Source organism: Balaenoptera physalus (assembly GCF_965194825.1).
Source record: "Balaenoptera physalus genome assembly, chromosome: 18".
In the NCBI taxonomy this organism is placed as follows: Eukaryota; Metazoa; Chordata; class Mammalia; order Artiodactyla; family Balaenopteridae; genus Balaenoptera; species Balaenoptera physalus.
The window spans coordinates 64,638,422-64,657,531 of NC_138899.1; the positions used below are offsets into that span (position 1 = coordinate 64,638,422).

Here is a 19,110-nt window from a genome sequence, read left to right on the forward strand (position 1 = left end):
TTCTGCAGCTGGAACTGATCTGACTAGATTGAGTTGAACAGAGTTTGACTCACTTTTTATATTTATTTTTATATTTTTTTCTGTACTACATCGAGTGGTAGATTTTTTTTTTTATTTCACCAAGTCAAACTATTTTACCAGTTTGGCATGTAGCCTATGAATATTAGCAAGTAACACTAATCATTACGGTCTTTGTCTAGACTTCTTAGTTTTGGGTGGTTTGGGTTGGAAATGCATTCTTTTTCTCATTTATTTATCATATATTTTCTAAGCATTTTCTAAACATCAAGTATGTGCTAAGCATTACATTAGGCCCTGAGGATACAAAGATCGAGAGTGTGTGGTCCCTGACTTCAAGAGGCCCATTGTCTTATAGGAGAAGGAACCAAAAAGTGTGGTCAGCAAACAGCCTGATAGCCAATATGCTTCTCACTCCTGTCCTGTGGCCTGGGATTAGGTGACATGGTCCTGCTGGCCTCCTAGGTGCTTTTAAACTTGTGAGGTCCCAGCACAGCTCACCCTCCCCAGCTCAGCACTCGTTTTCTTTGCCTCCTTTTACCATTCCCCTGGGCAAAGTTCCCAACCCTTTCCCTACTCTCCTAACACCGCCACCCACCTTCTCCGAAGATAATCCACCTCTCCAACAGCTTTTCCCGAATCTATCTGGGAATCAGCCAGCATCGATCTCAGCACTCTCCCCCTCCCTCTTTGTATATAGCAAAGGCTTCCATTTAACTAGAAAGACATGTTTTTTTACTTAAATTTCCCTTGAAAATATAAATTAAGGGTAAAAATTGCATTTGCAAATCACAAAAGTTTTTGCCAAAATCCGAAATGTTTGAAAAAATAGGTCAAGAGGCTTTCTTAAAGCATCAGGTTTTCCCATCTGTGGTTAGATTTGTGGATCACATATGAGGCCCTTTCATGTGTGGATGTCATCATTCCAAGAGCCTTCTGGCTGGGTCTTTTATTTCTCCAGGCAGCGGTGGTGCACCATGGGGGTGGGCTGAGTACCTGTGAGTCTAAGCAGTAGTTCCTAGTGAGGGTGGTGACCTTGAACATGTTCCCTAACTCCCTGGGTCTCAGTAAATGAGGATGGCCCCAGCTTAGCCCATAACTGAGACTGGAGACTTCACGTCTCAAGGCATACTGAGATTCTTGGATGAAACCTGGACTCCCCAATTAATCTTTTTCTTATCAGTAATAGGGAGGAGAGATGGGAGGTTGAATTATCTATATCCTTAATTTTATAGGCAAGTTCAAACACTGAACTATGTTTTGCAAGGCAATGTTTTCAGCACTGTACATTTTGAACATCTGCGGGAGATGCCCAACAATGTGGGGCAAAGTTTATAGCTGGTAATGGAATGAAGACCTTCCTCTCCTGAGGACAAGGGATTGGTATTATTGCTATGCTGAAGCCTATAACCTTATGAGTTCTGTGATATTTTTTGTCCTTAATATGTTAATACGTGCTAAGTGTTATCTGAAGGAGAGTAAGTTGTGTGTGTGTGTGTGTGTGTGCATATGTGCATGTGTGTGTATGTGTGAGCTCTACCTTGGGGTCAAGTTAGACTTTGAACTCATTGTCAAAGCTGGCCCTGGTCCACTCTCTTCAAGCACCAGGGTTCTTCTCCCTGCTTTGAGACTTCTGAGCTCTGCTCACTGCAATGTGCTTTTCCACCAAGCGCCTTAAAATGTAATGTGCTTATGTAAACCACTTGGGAATCTTGTTAACATGAAGATTCTCTTTCTGTAGGTCTGTTGTGGGACCTGAGATTTCTAATAAGCCCCCAGGTGAGATGGATGCTGTCTGGCCTGGGACCACACTTCAAGAGCAAGCCTTCAAAATGCACCTGAGGCTGCAGCTGTTGGTGGCTGGCAGGGCCATACCATCAGCCTTTAAGCAGCCCTGGCCACAGGTACACTTCTCAGGAGATGGGAAGAAGCTAGTCCTTGGGTAGGAAAGGAATCACATTAGCCTGGGCTTTGGGAAAAAGAAAAAAAAAAAAACAACAGGAAAATGCAGCTTTTTCCAATTACAGATAAGAAACTAGTTATTTTAAAGAGAAATGAGAAATGTAATAGACTAAAATCGCAGTTCCCTATATAAATCCTAGGAAATATTGGTCCTATGGGATGTTAACAGGAGTTGTGTGCAAAAGCAGCTTCTATGCTCAAATGAGTTCTAGAATCTAGAATGTAAACACCGGGTTAAACAAAGTTTAATAGGTTTTCTTACCGCAGAACTTTTCAGAGGCTTTTATAAGTAAATGTGCGTTGTAGATCTCCAAGAAGGACATAAAGCATGCAACATTCTCCAAAAATATTTTCCAAGGAAACCCCTAATTTTTTTCAGGGAGGCTAATAGGACTAAATCTCCATGGAATGCTCTTTGGGAAAGGGTAGCATAAGCTCATGCCCAGAGTCAACTGCATGGACTGTCTCACTTCTCCCTTCACCTGCCCTAGAGATTACAAAATGGAAAAGTGTTTGTTTTCTCAGATTCATTTGCTGATAACTTAGCCATTTTTTAGTATGCTCATGGATCCACAAACATCTTACCGCTATTTATTTTTTTTAACAAATGTCACATAGTTTTAACAAGAGCTAAGGCTGAAATGTAAAAATCATGACATCTGTTCATCTGCACATTATATCAAGACTGAAAGGTATTTTTTCCCCACTGTTTCCTCTCCTTATTGCTAATAGAAGGGTGGAGGGTGGGAGTAGAAGAAAGGTAAGAAGAAGAGTATTTAAAACGGTAAGAGGTGGGCATCGATTTCATTGCATATCGTCTGTAATTAGGAAAGCCTAGAAGGCTTGATTTGGTTAAACAGGGTTGAGTAAGCTTTAGAATTTCTCTTTGACATTCAAAAGTTTGTCTGGGTGGATAGCCGGAAAATATAGGATAAGTAGACCTGGAGTTCGATGCCTCCTCCAGATTTTGCTGAGAGGTCTGCATCCTGGTGAGTATTTAGTTGCACATAAAAGTCAACATACTTTCTGAAAGTGAAGCAGGCAACTGGAATTTCTGTATCTCTGTTGCAAGCAGGCAGGAGAAGCATTTCACATGGTTACAGCCACAAACCGGTGTGCAGAGAGGGCACCCAGTTCACTTAATGGCTGCATCCTCAACCAAAATTCTCTTAATAATCTTTGGGGAAAATTCGATCCAAGGGATGGAGCAAATGAAGTGGGGTGTGTGTGTGTGTGTGTGTGTGTGTGTGTGTGTGTGTGTGTGTGTCTGAAGTGGTAGGTGGCTGGGATTGGAGATGGGTATATTTATGAATTAAATAAAATAATAATAATAAATACTGTACTTAAAAATAGTAAAAGTGGAAAATCATCCCTCCCCAGTGATAGCATTTTCCTCCCCACTGGGGAGGTGTTGGACATATCAGAGCTGGCAGGGTAGGGCCTGCATTGCTGGAGTTGCTAAGGCGACTGCCGAAAGTGTGCTTTCCTCTAAAAACCTCACTGGCCAGAGATCAAGCCCAGGCAAGCTCACAATTCAGCGGCTTATGAGCACTTTCTTATTCTAAAATATTGCAGTGATAATTGCTAAGAATCATAAACAGAAGAAAGGAAGGTTATCTGTGCTTGTCATTTCTTCCTACTTAGCACCTTTCCTCACATAATGCCCTTTCCCTAATTGTCTGCACAACTAAACACAAGTTACTCCCAAGTACAAAGCCAATGTCCATTTTCCAGAATTAAGAAAATTAAGAAAAAAAAAAGGTTTGCCAACTTGAACATATACACCTTTAGGCATCTAAGTGAAATAGTTAAAAATCTACTTACAATATTTAACTTACTAATTTCCACATATGTGTATGAATTGCATAAAACTGAAAAGAAAATTATATTCACTCAATTTGGAAATATTGCTCCACTCTGACATTTCATGAAGCAATCTGATTCAAATGTGTCATGTGTATCTTGGCTGTCGTGAGTTTGCCATCATTAGAAATCCTGTTTGATCTTTTAACAATTTTCCCAAACACGCTATCTTCTCTGACACCCAAGTTTGACAACACAGTCATTTTTAAATCCAGATGTGATGCTATCACATTAAATTTTATCCCATACCATAAGTACCCATTTCCACAATATTAGGACAGAATTTTCTTTCTGTAATTCATCATTTATGGGTTAGTGATCTCTGTGATGTGACCACATACTGTATTGCCTTTTAAAAAAACATGTTTACAATGACATACAATACTTGAAAGGATGAGGTTGACCACCTACAGGGAAGATGATTACACTCTGTTAAATGTCTCTGACTCGTTTTTATTAATTTCAGCTTAATTCTATTAGATGACCTAACAAAATAGTTTTAGTAACAACAATAGCTGACACTTCCTGAGCCCTTAGCATTTGCCAGGCATTGTTTAACCAAGTTATGCACAGTACCTTATGTAAGGGTCTCAGAGGGTGGCAGATGAGGTTTCCTGAGCAGATACAGCTGTGGACCAAGTGAAAGTGTCACCCACTCTGAGTGTGGAAAGCATCACCCACAAATCATACAGAATGGTTTCCACTTATATGTGCATTACTGCTGTTTAATCACCTGGTTACCAAACACACACACACACACACACACACACACACAGAAAATGGCCATCCTCTCCTTTCCCCACAGAGAAATACGAAGACAAGATCTTAACAGCATGCCTTGTTTTAGTTTAGTGGTTCTCAACCATGTCTGCACATTAGAATCATCTGAGAAGCTTTTAAAAAACACTGATGATGCCCAGGCTTCACCCCAAAACAAATAAAGCAGAATCTCTGGGATGGAGTCAGAGCATCAGAAGTCTTTAAAGCACCACGGCTGTTTCTAATTTATAGCCAGATAGAGAGCCAAAGTTTTAAATTAATAGACATAAACTGAAGGCCCTCATATCTCTACCTAGATAAAGCAAATATCCTCATATCTCTATCTAGGAAGTTGGGAAGTACTCACTATACTCTTTCTGTATTCTGAAGATTTTCAAAAGTTCTGCTTTATATGAATGCCTGGTTGCACTTTGTTTTTCCTTTCTGTGCTTCCATCCTTCCTTGGCCCCATCCTTTAAAATACCCACCTCACCTGTGCACATAGAACATACCAAGTTCTCCTGGACTAATAGCACCACCCAGAGACTGGTACAGGGAATTTATCTCCCCACCAGCTCCTTCCCACTCACTAGGGGGTACACTCCCAACTCAACTCTGTGCCCTGCTTGCCTACACTCACACACACATATCTTCCAGTCTTCAGCTGATAACACTAGAGACATTCTCTTTCTGATATAACAACTTTGCTTCCACATTATTATTCTAATAAAGCCCACATAACAAAGTAATAATAACTTCCTTTTTGACCTTATATCATACATTGTACTAGGCATTATACATAGCTTCATTTATGCCTGACAACAAACCTAAGAAAGACTCATTTTGCAGATAAGGACTCTAAAGCTTGGAGAGAAAAAGTAACCTGCTCAAGATCACCCAGGTAGCAAGTAGTGGATCTGGGGATCAAATTCTGATATATCTGACTGGAAGTTCTGAACTTGACCATTACCCTATGCTCCAGCTTCACTGACATATAACTTGTACAATTACACAGGGCCCTGTGCTCAGAGGACATCATGCTCAGTTTAGTGCTCTCTGTCACTGTCTTGAAATTCTTAATAATTTCTGAACAAGGAACCCCACATTTTCATTTTGCACTGGGCCCCACAATGTAGGTAGCCAGTCTTATTCCCCAGGCTATGTCGAAAATTAATAAAGGCCAGTCACTCCATTTCCTTTGGTAACCAAAACATACTCAAAACATGGCCAGTTTAGGGGAAAAAATTAACATTTAAAACAAATTTGTGAACTTGAAGATAGATCAGAATTACCCAATCTAAAGAACAGAGGGGGAAAAGATAAAAGAAGAGGAAGGAGAAGATGAAGAACAACAGAACAACAGCAACAATGTCTCAGGGACCTGTGGTCCAAATCAAAAGTTCCAGCATATGTGTCACTGGAATTCCATAAGGATAGAAAAGAATGGGATAAAACAATTATCTGAAGAAACAAGCTGCAAAAATTCTAAACTTTGGTGAAAGATACACATTTACAAATTAAAGAAGTTCAATAAACTCCAGCCAGGATTAACATAAAGAATATTACACCTCTGTCTACATGAGATAAGTTTTACATCTAAAGACACAGGTAGACTGAAAGTAAGTGGATAGGAGAATATATTCCATGCAAACAGTAAACCTAAGAAAGCTGGAGTAGCTATGTTGATAGCTAATGAAGTAGATTTCAAGACAAAGAGTTACCAAAGTAAAAAGGGATGTTTCATAATGATAAAATATCCAATTCATTGGTAAGATTTTTAGATATAAATGTGTGTTATGTGTCTAATAACAGAGCTTCAAAATACATGGAACAAATAATGACAGAATTCAAAGGAAAAAGAGACAATCCCACAATAATAGTTGGAGAGTTTAACACCCCTTCCCCAGACATTGATAGACCAATTAGACAAAATAGTTCAGTGAAGACATAAAAGATATGAATAACATTATCAACCACCTTAACCTAATTGATATCTATAGAGCACATCATTTAAAATAGAATAGAATAGACATTTCTTTTAAGAGCACATGTTCACCAAGAGAGACCATCTGCCTGGCCATAAAGCAAGTCTCAACAAGTTAAACATTTAAAAATCATGCAGAGTATATTCTTTGATTACTATGGAATTAAAATTAGAAATCAATAACAATGAGATATCAAGAAAACCCCCAAATCATTGGAAATTAAATGACACTTCTAAATAATTTATGAATCAGAAAATAAATTATAGGAAAAATTAAGAAATATCTGAAACTGAATGAATATAAAGATATTAAATTTGTGAAATACATCTAAAGCAGTTTTTAGAGGAAAATTTATAGCTTTAAAGATTTATATTACCAAAGAAGAATGGTCTAATATTGATGACCTAAGATACTACTTCAAGACAGAAATGGAGAGCAGAATAAATCCAAAATAAGTAGAAGAAAGGAAATAATAAAGAAAAGAGCAGAAATCAAAACATTATAAAACAGGCAATAGTGAAATTTTACAAAGCCAAAAATTGGAAAATACCAACAAAATTGACAAATACCTAGTTAGACCAAGGAGGGGAGAGGGGAGAGAGAGAGAAAGGAAGAGTGAGAGACAGAGAACACAAATTATTAATATTAAAAATGAAGGAGGGATTATCACTACAGATTCTACAAATATCAAATGGATAATAATAAATAATTAAGTAGATATTGCCAAAAATTTAACAACTTAGATGTGGTGGACAAATTTTCTTGAAAAATACAACTTACCAAATCTGACACAAGATGAAACTGAATTTTTGAACAGCCCAAAATCCAGTTTAAAATTTGAAGTTGTTATTAAAAATATTCCCGGAAAGAAAACTTCAGGGTCAGATGGTTTCACTGGAAAATTCTATTGAACATTTAAGAAGTTGGGGAGCAGGGAAAGCGCCAACTTTACACAAAATCTCTCAAAAAATAGAGGAGGAGTGATCACTTCCGAACTCATTATATGAGACCAGGAAATCCTCAATACAAAAAACTGTCAAAGAAAGTAAAAAGCAACAACTGCTAAACCAATATCCTTCATGCACATAAAGCAAAAATACTTAACAAAATATTAGCAAATTGCAATCGTCAAAAAATAAAAAAAGATAATTTATTGTGACCAAACGGGGTTTTTCCTAGGAACTCAAAGTTTGCTTTAACATTCAAAATTGAATCAATGTAATTCACTACATTAACAGAATAAAGGAGAGAATCCATATGATCAGTTCAATAGAAGCAGAAAACTATTTCACAGAATTCAACACTCCTTCATGATAAAAATTCTCAGCAAACTTAGGAATAGATGGAAACTTCCACAATCTGATAAAGGTAATCTCTAAAAAACCTATAACTAACATCATACTTAATGGTGAAATGGTGATTAATTTTTCCTCTCTAAATCAAGAATAAAGAAAACAATGCCCAATCTTACAACCTCTATTCAGCATTGTACTAAAGGTCCTAGTTAGGTAAGACAAGAAAAAGAAAAAGAAGGCATGAAAATTGGAAAGGCAGCAGTAAAACTTTGTTTGCAGAGGACATGGTTGTTTATATAGAAAGTCTTAAGGAATTTGAAAAATGACTACTAGAAATAATAAATTAATTTGGCAAGTTTTTAGGATAAAAGGCTAATGTACAAAAATCAATTGTATTTTTAAAAACTAGCAGCAAACCTTTGCAAAGTAAAATAAAAACCATTCCATGTGCAATAACATCAAAAAATATTTGGGAGTAAATGTTACAAAACAGCTATAAGATCATATAGTAAAACTATAAATATTTCTAAGAAAAATTAAATAAAGACTAAATAAATGGAGAAATATACCATGCTCAAACACTGAGAAACTCAATATTTAATTGTTAATTCTCCCCCAATTGATCTATAGATTCAATGTAACCTCATTCATAATTCCAGCAAGATTTTTATAGAAAATAACAAACTGACTCTAAAATTTATCTGGAACATACAAAACAATCTTTTAAAAGAAGGACAAAATTAGAGGATTTATAGTACTTGACTTCAAGATTACTAAAAGCTACTATGGAACTGGCATAAGGGTTGATAAATAGAGGGGCAAAGGGGAAAAAGGATCTCCACCTCTACCTCACATTATACGCAAAAATTTATTTGAGATATTCATAGACTTAAACATAAAAGCTAAAAACACAAAGCTTTTTGAAACAAACATAGGAGAATATCTTCATAACTTGAGAGTAGGAAAAGATTTCTTAGATAATACAAAGTAGTAACCATTAAAGAAAAAATTGATCAATTAGACATCATCAAAATGGAAAAGGTCCCATTGAAATATACCATTTAAAAATAAATCGGCCAGCCACAGACTAGCAGAAAATATTTTTAAATTTATATCTGACAAAGGAGTAATATACAGTAAGTATATCTATCTCCTCCGTGGTAATAAAAGAGACAAACAACCCAATAAAAATGGGTAAAGGACTTGCACAGACACCACATGGAAGAAGATATATGAAGGACCAATAAGCACATGAAAAAGTATTCAGCATCATTAGTCATAAGGGAAATTCAAATTAAAACCACAATACAGCTACAAACTCATAAGATACTAAATTTTTTTTAAAAAAAACTGAAAGCAGCAAATGTTGGCAAGAATACGGAACAGCTGGTACTCTCATATCAATACATTGTTGATGAGATGGTAAAAAGGTACAAAGAGGTACAGCCACTTTGAAAAAAGGTCTTACGGTTTCTAATAAACCAAAACACATATCTACACTACAACCAGTAATTCTACTTGCGGACATTTTTCCAAGAAAAATGAAAATATAAATCCACAAAACAATTTGTACACAAAAGTTAACAGTGACTTTATTCATAACAGCAATAACCCAGGGAACAGCATAGGTGTCCATCAGCAGGAGAATGGATAAACTGTGGTATATTCATACAAAGGAATACTACTGAACTGGTCACTCAGAAAAACAACAGATATCAGAAAAACTACAGATAAATGCAACAATGCGGTTGAATCTGAAACACATTATGTTGAGAGAAAGAAGCCTTGTGTAAGAGTATATATTACATGATTCCATTTGTATGAAGTTCTGTAATAGGCAAAACTAATCCTTTGTGAAGAAAATCAGAACACAGGTTTCCTCTGGAGAGATGGGGAGAGGGGGTCACCTGGAAGGGGCATAACTGAACAGGTTGGGATAATGGTCATTTTCTGTATCTTGTTGGTGGTTTGGGTTACACAGGTTGTATGCATTTGTCAAAACTCATCAAATAGTGCCCTTAGGATTTACGAATTTCATGTTATGCGAATTTTACCTCAAGAGAAAAAAAATAGCCTTAAACAAATACTAAACTCTTTTAAATAAGTAATAACTCTAGTTTATGATACTCATACTGAAATATGTAGAGGACAGTGTACTCAGGAATGCATCTTACTCTGAAATGTATCCAAAAGTTGACTGATAAATAAATAGAAGGATTGATAGATGGATAGATGTAGATTTAGAGGAAGTGATATAACATGTTAATTTTAGAATCTAGATGGTGAATTTTTGCTATAAAATCATTTCAACTTTTCTATAGATCTGACATTTTTCATAATAAAATGTTGGGAAAAAAAACCTCAGTGGTAACCACAACAATTGTTTAGAACCTAGGCCCACAAAAGATTCTTTTAGGGAGGAATATTTTATCACTGACATTGTTTAGAATTGCCAGCACATGGTGATAATAAAAAGCAGATTGACTTTCATTTGGGTTTATTATTGTTTTTAAATTCTCAACAGCAATGCACACCCTTATTGCCTGCACCCATGGTGGGCCCTCCTACTACACTGCCCTGGGTACATGGTTAGTGTCATACAGCTGGAAAAGCACAGTGACAGCAATCAAAGCCAGATCTGTCTGATTCCAAAGCTCCTTCCATGCCAATAGACTCTTTCCACATTATCCTGCTAGCTATGCTGCAAATTACACAAAGATGAGAAAGTCATAATTCTGGCCTACACGGAGATCATAGTATAGTAGAGACAGATCCATACTTAGATGTTTCTAATACAAGATGCTGGAGGAAAATGGGACAGCTTCTTAGAAGTACTCCCTACTTAAGTGCTCCCTACTTAAACCCATTTGGTGTTGTTCCATAGTTCATAAACTCAAGTCCAAAATCCTTAACATGGCGTAAAAAGATCCTCCATGATCTCAGCCCTTTCTACTTCTCTATCTTCATCTTGGGCATTTCCCAGTAGGCACGCCTCCAAAAATAACGTACACACACACACACACACACACACACACACACACACACACACACACACTACTCTGGTCATACTGGCCTGCTTTCTGTCCTCTTCATCATTTTCCTTCCTGCCTTGTGGCCTTACCTAGGCAGTGCCTTCTTCCTGGAATGCTCTTCCCTTATTTCCTCCTCTCTTCCCACTTCCCACTTCACCTAGACCAATCCTATTCATTCTTCAGGACTAGGATAAAAGGCTGTTTTCTAAATAAAGGCTGTTTTCTCAATAAAGGCTTCTCTGATTTTTCAGGCTGAGTGGCCTGGCTTCTCCTTTAAGACACAGGACAACATGTCTTATGTAAATTTGGATACCTCATAGAATCCAGGATAGTGTGATCTGGAACCATATTTGACTTGTTTCAACAAATCTTTGTTGAGTGAATAGAATTGAATGGCTTATTAGGTGAATTCATGAATGAATGAAAGGCAAGACTTTAACACGCAGTGATAAGCTGGAGATGGAGGGAAATAGCATACACACAGAGGTAGAACTTTGAGCCAAATTCCAGAGTGAGGAGGAATGAGAAGAGATGTAAAGACCTGGGTATTGGGTACTTTCTGAGATTTTTTTTTTTAATGGAATTTTAAAAAATTCAAGAAGCTCCTGTGCTTTTCCTGGCCAGGAACAAGACGTAAAATACATTTTGTAAAAAGCAGGTAAATTAGAGGCATTTGGGAGAGCCTGAAAAATGTCTCACCAGCCCTGTCTCTAATTAGAGTTTCTGGGAATTGTTTCTTTTCTACTATATCTCACAACTCCAAAGAGACCAAAACCGGGATATGATCAGGTCCCTGGGAATTCCCACTCATTAGCGTAATCCGATCCTACCTAGTCTCTTTTGGCCAAATGCTTAGATGTATGGTGACCCTAGACTCTCTCTTCAGGGCATGTGAAGCTTCCCAGAGAAATGATTCTAAATGACTAGAATTTCTTATTAAATCAACAAGTGGCTAATGGAAGGGTATGTAGAGAGGGAAAGTGTGGAGAGGTGAATTCTGCCTTGTTATTGAGACCACACTGACTTCTCAGTGATTTTTGCTCCATTTTGTTAGTCCTGACTGGAACATAGAGGTGCACTCAGCAATTTAAATGTTCCTAAAAGAGCTTGAAAATGTATGAAGAGCTTTATTCCCAAAAATTGCTCACACAATTTTTCCTGCACTATTTAGACTTCCATTTATTGATCCCTTGGTACGTTCCATTCTAATGATGCACAAATAGGAAAAGGATGAACGCTACAGCAGTACACACAACGACCTTGAACCATAATAAAGTAACGGTAAACCCTTCTCTCAACATCTGGAGTCCTGTAGGCAAATTTCCTATAAAGGAAATAAAGAAGTTATTTTAAATCCATGTCCACACAAAGGTTTACAAACCATAGACTTATTTTTCTCAATCTTTTGTTAGGTTTCTCTGTGACTAAATCTGAATTTCCAATTCCTGTTGTGTGTAAAGTCAGGATATTAGCCTAATAGAGTTTTGCCTACCCCCATAACAGACAGAAGGGACATTGCTAATCAATCACAGAATCTTTTGCAACCCAGCATACCAGTCAGTCACTACCAATCAACTGGAGATTGCACATTAGTTGAAATGTATTTGTTGCCCTGGAACTAGGAGATCTCTTAGGCTTCCTATAGCTCATCTCCAAAAGCTGTGATTCTAAACCCCTAACCCTAATCCTAGCCCTAACCCTAAAGCATGCCTACACAAAGCAATAGTCCCAAATACAGAAGCACATCAATCTACAAACTTTCAACTCAGGAGTTTTCATAGATACAAACAAATGAACCAGAGCAAAAATGTATCAATTCTATTGAGAATCCTATATCATTACTTGGATCTTATGAGTAAATGGACATCCCCAACCTTTTTTGGACCTTATCTGCTTGTAAATGGAAAGACGTCTATACAACACATTTTTTCTTTCTATTTTCCTCCTCACCTCCTCAATTCTTCCTGAAGGCATGGAGACACTTAGAATAGCCTTACCCACTCTGGGTCCTTCTCCTCTCTGCACTCTGGGCAACAGTGTCCCTAGCACCACCGGCTTCCCCATCAAAATCTCTCTTGGGGAAGATCTGTCTCTCTCTGGGAAGTCAGTTGAACTGAGGTATAGATGATGGCTAAGGTCTGAATGATCTCCGGGACAATATTCCAAGCCAAAGAAATGCATTTCCAGTTGTAGAACTGTTTTTTGTTTTCCACTTAGAAGGATTAGAAAGTTATATGGGAGAAGCAGCAAGGGGAAGGTTCTTATCAGTCCCCCTGAATTATCAGGATGCCTAATCCTCCTCCTCAAACACCAGCTTTTAACTTCCATCTATATTTGCTCTTTAAAGTACCTGGAGCATCTTTTCTGAAGATACGGTTTATGAACCGCCTACAAGAATGCCATGGGTGTTTGGTAAATATTCAGATGATTGAGCTCTATCCCTGAACTAAAAATCAGAATCTTTTAGGGTGGATCTCGGAAATGTGCAGGTCATCAAGCTCTCCTTCCCCATCGGAGGAATTCTTACACAGAAATAAATTTGAGGACAACTGTTTCAAAACAAAGGCTCACCAAATCAGGCTACATGAACATTTACACTTTTCCTGTTTTACTGTTATTTCTCAGCAAGGTTGTAAACCGCTTGAGAGCAAAGACTACATCTCATACCTTAAAGAATTCCCCAGAGCTTCGCTTACCTCATATTTTTAATGATTTTATATTTTGAGCAATGCTTTCCCAATTTATATCATGAAAGAAATAGCATTATCTCATTAGAGACCATGAGAATTCAATGAAATGGGCGTTAATCATATTATTTAAATTATGTATGAATTAAGCAAGCATCCAAAAAGACAGTAACTCATTGTCCTTTGTCCATTTTATGAATTTTTTTCTAGTGTTTGCATGAGAGAGCCAAATGCACAGTACATGCAAATCTTCAAACATAGCATGTTCTTTGGTGCATTACTATGATTTTATTATATTTTGGAGCCAAAATTATTCTCTCCAAAATTGGAAATCATGATCTCACATATAGATGTTTACTTTCCACACAACTTCATGAGTACGTCTAGTTAGTTAAGTGAATTTAAGCAATATTTGCTTTGCCATAGATGTTCAAAGAAATGTACTTAATATACTCAAAATGTAGTTATTGAATATTTTCTCAGAATCTCCATTTTCTCCATTGGTAAAATGGGTAAACAATGCTTGTCCCTTTGTGGGGTTGTCAGGGAAGTTAAAGTACAAGAGATTTTTAAAATTTTAGAAGAGGAATAGTAGATATAGATATATTTGTATTTTTAGATCATCTGGGAAAAAATGCAACAAACTGATAAAGGAGCAAGACTCAAAATGATTTGGCCTTTTTCGCGTGTGTGAAAGGATTTGGTGGAAAGTTTATTGTTCTCCCCTTTGAAAATGAAGACTTTGGCCCTTGCTCTTTTTTTTTTCTTTTTTAAAGTTTAAAGAAACCCTAAAATGACTTAAATAATCACCCCAGCTCCTTTAAAGATCAGGCAACACCTTCAGCTTGCCCAAGGAGTGCGTATTTCTTGGAGAGGGGAACACCATTTAAAGGCTAACACAGGAAGCCACACTCAGGATTCAAAGTCTAGGGTTAGTATTTAGTGAGGTTTGCAGCCTGTTTTCCTTATATGGTGATGACTGAAGAGAAACTTGCAACCGCAAGGCATAGAGATTGAGCAGCTGCAACGCTGATGAGGTGGGCGGGAGATCAACTCGGTCATTTGTGTGTATAGACCAGAGGCCAGTAAACTTTCTGTAAAGCATCAGATAGGAAATACATTGAGCTTTGTGGGTCATACGACAAGTTGCAACAAGTGAACTCTGCTGTGTGTGAAAGCAGCCACAGACAATAAGTGAAAGAATAAATCAAGTTGTGTCCCAGTGAAACGTTATTTACAGAAACAGGCAACAGACACACAGGCTCCAGTTTGCCAACCATCAGTAGAGACTGTGAAACCCTTCTCCTGGGGTGAGAAAGAACTCCAGCAGTGGCAGAACCTGTGTTTGGAGGTTCAGGGTCATTCAGGATGCACCCCTCCATTCTGTAAAAGGTGGCAAAAACTTCCTACCTAAAGGGCTGAAAAGTAACCGATTCAGTTGGTTTTCATAGGGTCTAATTATTTCTTGCCTTTAAATATTCCTATGGCTGAAATTTGTTACAGAGAGAGAGAGAGGAGAGAGAAGAGGAAGAAGGATAAGAAGTACAAAGGGAAACTGGATTATGCAAGGAAATTGACAGATTCTGGTGGACAGACCCCTGAGGCCAGAGCAGGTTTGCTGACAGGGCAGCTAAGACAGAAAAGAAGGCTAAACAGTGGCCCAGTGAGGGTCTTTTAAAACAATGGACATACCATGTGAAAGACTGAGCACGTGAGGTTAGTGGTTGAGAGTACAGCTTCTGGAAACAAACAGACCTAAGTTTTAAATCCTGGTTCTACTATTTACTAGCTGTCTGATCTTGAGCATATTTCTTAATCTCCAAGCCTCAGTCTTTGCATCTGTAACATGGGAATAAGAATACCTTAACTTGCAGGATGTCTGAGAAGAATAAAAAGTACGTTGAACCTTTAACACAACATAAGTGCCCAGTAAATGGAAACCACTGTAATAAATGAGGTTTTGAGCAGGAAATTCATATTGAGAGCAACTAAAAATCAAAATGTGATTAGTCCCAGGTGAGTGAAAAACAAAGCAGTAAACTCAAACACCGCACTTCCCTTCTAGAATTCTGTTTTCTAGGTCCATTCATTTTTTATTCAGCAAATGTTTCTCACCACTTACTATATTCTTGGCACTTTACTAGTTTCTGGGGTTGCAAAAATGAACAAAGTTTCGTCACGTCTGACAATAGAAAATTGAAAGGGCCTTAGTGGCTGTACTTGTTATTAAGCTATTGTTTTTGAGTTGCAAACCCACCCTTCTATACTCTGCTTAGTGATACTGAAGGTGACGTTCTGGAAACCACTTTTCACCTTTGTCAGTACCGTACTGCTTAGTAACAGTCTTCTATACCAAGGTTATAGAAAGCTATGCTCCATCAGGTCATTACTCATCTGTGGGCTTCATTTTCCGTGTTTATACAGTGTAGACAAGTAACAGTAAAAGCCTCTGAAGGTCCGTAGGAGAATCGAGCCCTTGGGCTGGTACCTGGCACATACAACTATATAAGTGTTTATTAAAATAAACAGATATTTGTTTACTTAATAGCAATTAAGTTAAGTATTTCATTTTACAACCCAATTTTATATCCATTAACTCATTTGATTCTTAAATAATCCCACAGTGAAAGAAAATTAACTTCCAAAATGCTAAAAATAATAGTCACACAGTTCAGGTAAAGCAGTGAGGCTTTGTTGGCCTCGCCGAGACTTACTTTCTTTTGCCTCCGAATCAGCTATAATGTGGCCTTATTCTTCATCGTGGGTATCAGTGGATAAATTTGGTTTCCTGATACAATGCGTGAGCTTTCAAAATTCAGTAATTTTATTTAAATAATTAACTTAGTTAAGAAAATAGAAAAATTATTAACCTTTTGACATGTCCTTCCCTTTCTGGATATTATTCACCTTTCAGTATTACACACATAGATACACACACCCCTTTAATCAGTGTAATTTTACTTTTTCTAGAAAAATTCTATTTAGGCCCACCAAATTTTCCACTGAATTTATCCCTTTACAAGTAAACCTGTCTGCTTCCACCCTGATTTCCAGGGCCTTCCAAGTGACAATTGGCAAGAAGAAGAAAAGAGGCCACCTAGTAGATAGGAAAAGAATGAATTTTGACTCCCAAAGGATCCATATTTAAACCCAGGTTTTGTTACTTAGCTGCAAGACTTTGGGAGAATTACCTAGCCTGTCCTCATGAGAAAGCATTCAGCAGAGTAGATACTCAGCAATATAAATATAAATATTTATATTAAGTATTTATATTTAATATATGTAAGCATCTACTTGTGAAATATAAACTTTAGAACTGCCCCCAGACATATATTTCTAAGTAATGTAACCAAAAGGAAATGATAATGAAAAGCAGAATGCATTATAGGTAGCATTTTGATTATTCCAAAGTAGATGACAATCATTATTGCTAAGAAAAGTAATCATAGGTGATTAAATCAATGCTTTCTGCGGTTAATCCTCAAACTACTGTAGCTATGCTGTTTGCACGTTGGGCGATTGTATTAAGGGATGAGGTTGATTTTGTCTACATACCTCATATAGAAATGTGAGGCATTCCATTTATGCTCTCAACCAATAAACGTTAAAAATAAATACAGCTGTATGTATGTGCCTGGACATATAACGTGAATGTATCAGCATAGAGAGTGTGCTTTATTTTCTTATGTCTAATTCTACCTTAACTTTTTTTTATAATGGTAGCTCTTCTATTTTATTTTATAAATTTATTTTTTTTAATTTTATTTATTTTTTTGGCTGCGTTGGGTCTTTGTTGCTGCGCGCGGGCTTTCTCTAGTTGTGGCGAGCAGGGGCTGCTCTTCGTTGTGATGCATGGGCTTCTCATTGTGGTGGCTTCTCTTGCTGCAGAGCACAGGCTCTAGGCGCGCGGGCTTCAGTAGTTGTGGCTTCCGGGCTCTAGAGCGCAGGCTCAGTAGTTGTGGCACAAGGGCTTAGTTGCTCCGTGGCATGTGGGATCTTCCTGGACCAGGGATTGAACCTGTGTCCCCTGCATTGACAGGCGGATTCTTAACCACTGCGCCACAGGGGAAGTCCCCGAGAGTGTGTTTTAGAATCACAGAATTTAGAGGCTGAGAGGGACCCTATGGATGCTCTCTCTCACCCGCCTCACTTTTTAGATGAAGCAAACTCCCAAATGTCACAAGTCCAGGTCAAACATCTAGTTGGTACCGGATGGTCACAGAACACAGGCTTTCATTGCTTCTCCCTCCACCACCCACCCGTCTCCTCTCTACTGTCCTTGCAAGTCACCAGGACAGCTCAGCCTGTGAGCCTGTGCTGGGATTCTGTGAGTGATCATTTTCCGTTCACACTTCCCAGGCCTGTTCCAACTGGAAAGATGGGAGTTGTAAACTTTGACTTATGCAGTTGAATGAGACATTGTTTGATGGAAGTATGTGGGCGGGGAAGCTAACAAACCCCAATTGCCAACTCTTGAAGCAAACATGCTCCCTTTATCCCCCAATGTAGTTTTTGACGTAATGAGCATGGCTTCCAATTTTCCTTGCAAATCAGCATGCTGGTGACCATGGCAACTGGCATTCTCAAAAGACGCTCTGTCAAGGGGCTTTGAAAGGCCTGCAGACATTTGTATTAGATGGGCACAGCCACTCTGGCCAGTGCTTAACAAACACCCAACTAGACTGTGCTCCTCAAAATGAAGCACACAAACATTTGTATTTCATTAAACAGAAATTAATAAGACTCCAATAGGAGGAAGCAAAGGGGACAGTTCTTTTTGTGTATACAGCTGTGTTATGAAGTAATACAGAGAATGCGCATATGAATAATGATTGCACATGTGTGTTCAGTTTATCTCTTTTACCTTTTACATGGTCTCCTTTAACTTTATTTTTGTATAGGTTTTTCAGAATCGATCACACATTTCATAGCTGGCCAGGACAGTTTCCCTGAATGCTCCTTTTACACAACAGGGCCCCAAAAGCACTTCTATATTTAAAGGCCACCCTGAGTCATAAGTAAATTATACTTCTGGAAAATGTAAATGTTCTCTCTTCCTTGATGACAAAGGACATGAGTCTATTGGTTTGACTCTATTAGAGGGGAAAATAAGTGTGGAAGTCTACATCTAGAAATAATGAGCCTTTAAATTAACAAATAGTATAGGTGTGGTTTTTAGTGCAGCGAAAGACAGAAAGACTCACAAGAGAGGCAGTGTTCTCGTGACAGTCCTTCCTCTGGTCTCCACCCGCACCTTTTGGAGGGGCTGTTTGCATCCCCATGAAACAAAAGGAGGCTGGTGCAGGAGGGTAGTAAATGTTTTTAAAGGGGAAAATGGAGGGGAGAGAAATAGGAGGGAAAGAGAAGGAAGAGGAGGAGGAAGAGAAGGAGAAAGAGAGAAGAGAGAAAAAAAAGAAGAAGAAAGCAAAAAGGCGATATTGAGAAATTCCTCAAGATGCTGATTGTACATGCCTTTTGAGTCCGTGGGAGTCTCTTTCATTTATTCAGG

General features: G+C 37.9%; 1 protein-coding gene across 1 annotated transcript in view; it reads left to right on the top strand.

Annotated features, from left to right (window-relative positions):
* Positions 1–19,110, top strand: part of LOC309647286 (ribonuclease H2 subunit B-like) — a 789,004-nt gene that overhangs the window by 609,799 nt on the left and 160,095 nt on the right. Inside the window, exon 6 of the transcript XR_014255911.1 lies at positions 1,760–1,922. The gene's annotated coding sequence lies outside the window, so the exon portion shown is untranslated. The remainder of the gene's footprint in view (positions 1–1,759; positions 1,923–19,110) is intronic.